Raw genomic sequence first — 3322 nt, forward strand, 5'->3', positions numbered from 1 at the left:
TTTAAGACTCTGGAGTCTCATGTCCTCATCTGCCTTATTCCTTAGAAATCAATTTTGCCTTCTGGTTATTAATTGTAATTTGTTATAATCCCAATATTTACAAAAACCAAATGCAACATGGCACTGGCCATAGAATTTCAAAGTGGGAAGACACCCAGTATTCAGTCTGCTTAATCCTGTTGTTATTAGGTGCCATTGAGTTGATTTTTGACTCATAGCAACCCCATGTGACAGAGTAGAACGGTCCCAGAGGGTTTTCAAGGCTGTAATATTTAAGGAAACAGATCGCCAGGTCTTTCCTCACACAGAGCCACTGTACAGGTTCAAACCACCAATCTTTTGGTTAGCAGCTGAGGGCCTTAACTGTTGTGCCACCAGGGCTCCTTTGTTTAATCCTACTCATGAGGAAATAGGCTCAGAGAGGTCCAGTGGCTTGCTGAAGGTCACCAGCTGGGCATCATCAGCTCATCAGAAGTGTCTTCTCTTTTTTGAGCAGCTTTCTGAGATCTGTTGTCAAGCTCTTTTCTTTTGCCCAGAGCAGGCTATCTACCTATGGAGGAGACCTGGAGGGACCTCACAGGAAGGACTGCAGCACTCCTGTCCCCTTCCTATTTGCATGCTTTACACACAGAGCCCTTTGGCTTTGGGTTGGCTCAAAGATAAGGATTGCAGAGATTGGACAGGTGCAATAGATCAGTTACTTTCCTTTAACGGTCAAAGTCCCAGAAGAGATAAATCAAGACCTGGATCTGAATTTGCTTGGCCAGCATAGACATGAAGATGCCTTTCAATAGGCTATTGGGCCTGACATATAAAGACGATCTTATAATCAGTGAAGAAATGGAACCATCTCAGATTCTGATGACCACTGATGTTTCCAACTGCAAACCATGTGCCCTGCCCTTGAGATGTTCTCAGAGGCAAGAAGGGAGCAGAGTTCAGCAGGGAGTGGATTTTCTTTCCTTGAGATGAAGGGCACCACCCACCACTTAATTTCTGATAAAGACATTAAATGTATGATTCTCGTCTCTAAGAAACGAAACGCTGAGCTGGATTTTTGAATCAATGGAATACCTACTCCTGTTAAAGCACTTAAAAAGGAAAACATCTACAAAATGTCCCATTAGGCTGACAAATTTATAGCACTATGAAAAGTATGCCAGCAGTTTCAAAGCTGAATACAGCATTGTGTTTAAAGAGTATGAATGGATTTGAGTTCAGCAATATTTCATCTGCACGAACAAGTTTTCCTATCACATCCCTTCTCAATATTTCCCACATTTACTTTTAACTAGGCATACGCATGCCGTGACAAGAATATGGACATCATCTTAAAAAATAAGTTGTAAAATGAATGCTATTAAATGGACTTTCACTCGTGAAGACATGGAGATCTATTGTCATCTTGATGCTTGGGGCTGTACAGACATAAATGCCATTAGCATTAATGGTAATTATGTGCGTAAATCCCCCTGCTCTCCATGAGAATATGCTCCTTAGTTTGCAAGTACAATGACTGGCTCATTTTTGAGACTAAAAACAGCTGAGACTCTTTTTTTTTTTTTCTCCTCTAACTGGGAGAGATATCCAGGGTGGCTCAGAGCATAAAGTCTGATCACCCACTTTCCTAAAACATGCAATTCAAGCACTTTAAAACTCCTTTACCTCAGAAAAGCTGAAGATGTAGGAAAAAGCTTCACACTGCAGACTGCGTATTCCGGTAATTTGCGCCGTATCATACAGTTTCCTGTCACTTGCTAGGATGGTTACAGTATGGGAGCTATGCACCCTCATAATAAACTTGTTTTATTATGGTCTGATAACTATTGAGAATAATATTTTCCAGTCAACCCAGAAAAGGATGTTCAACTACAGTGGTAATTTGCAGAAAGTAAGCAAATCTAGCATCCTGTTCACCAAAGCTAATATATTCTACTTTTATTTAAAAAAAACAGGCAGGCAGATGACAGTGCAGGGAAAAGGTTCAAGCCTTCTCTTTTTAACTCCTAAATTAATAAGGCAGCATAACCCGAGTGTTTGGTTAGGCTTCACCTTCCTCAGTAGGGAAACAAAATAGTCCTCTTTGCCAAAAGTCAGAAGACATTAACACAGGGAGCCGCCTGCTTTATAACTTTACACACACTTCATCAGGCTAAGACAGGGCAGAGAGACACATGTAATTAAAATATACTAAAACAACAAACCGCCATTGTGGCTTTCAATTACAGTGGAGCTAAGAAGCAACCGTCTTATTTCTACAACTATTTTCACTTAGCACAGTTCAGATGGAATTATTGCCATGACCTTTTAAAAATGTGAAAGAGTGAATCAATACTCTTTCAGAGGCAAGATTGCAGGAGCAGAATTGGCCAGGCTGTAATGGTGTGTATTTCTGCATCAGAAGGCAGTTGAAACCTAATTATCGTCAATCACATACAAGGTAGCTCCACCTACTGATGAGCTCGTTGCAGTCAGCCTGCGTGTGAGGGTCTGTGCATGTGGGTCTTCAAGCGGGAGGAGCACGTGTGGTGAAGGGGGTGGGGGATCTCGGAAGCCCTCGGCAAGTGGAGTAAGGCTTACAGGTGAGTTATAGGGACCGTCACTCATTTACAATAACACTGGCCTGTCAGAAACAGCCACCTGTAAATGATATATGAGTGGCTGGCAGCCTGCCACCCCCAATAGACCTTGCAGCCAAGAATCACATTTTATTGTGGAGGTCATCGGAATGCTTACTTGGATACATGCCATTTATTATTACAAAATAACAATCAGCCAATCAGCAACATTTTTAGAGCTCAAGGGCAAAATAGCCAAACTGCTTTTGCAAACTAGGGAACAAGCATCTAAGATCCATTTTAGCAGATGATTTTTTCTTCTCTTTAATTGCTTCTCTCCAGATATAAAAAAGCAACACTCTGGAGCGGCCTGAAGGTGGTAATACAATGTCAGAGGACAGATTACAATGGATATTTACTTTTCCTAAGCTGCTTCATACATGATGCCAGAAACAAAAACAGAATCAAAAGAAAAAAAAAAACTCTTAACAATGACAATCTCATGTGCTAGACTATATACTGGCTATGAAAGTCATGGAAACCAGTTAGCCTATGAAAGTCATGGAAACCAGTTAGCCTATGAAAGTCGTGGAAGCCAGTTAGCAAGGCAAGAGAATAAAGATCTCAGGTTTGGTGTTTTCTCTCAATTGTATCATTCTGGAGTCTTCCTGAGAACTCTGAAATGATCCTACGTACCATGATGAATCTTCTGTGTGTGCAGTCAGTCTTTTCACAGGCCATCAGAAGGCCATGTCATGTTTCTA

General features: G+C 41.2%; 1 long non-coding RNA gene across 1 annotated transcript in view; it reads right to left on the reverse strand.

The window, feature by feature from the left end:
- Positions 1-1533: 1533 nt before the first annotated feature.
- Positions 1534-3322, reverse strand: part of LOC111820789 (uncharacterized) — a 13834-nt gene continuing 12045 nt past the window's right edge. Inside the window, exon 2 of the long non-coding RNA XR_002824301.1 lies at positions 1534-3322. This exon is cut by the window's right edge and continues 8927 nt beyond it. This is a non-coding gene — a long non-coding RNA (uncharacterized LOC111820789).

This window comes from Trichechus manatus, unplaced genomic scaffold, assembly GCF_000243295.1.
Source record: "Trichechus manatus latirostris isolate Lorelei unplaced genomic scaffold, TriManLat1.0 scaffold00050, whole genome shotgun sequence".
NCBI lineage: Eukaryota > Metazoa > Chordata > Mammalia > Sirenia > Trichechidae > Trichechus > Trichechus manatus.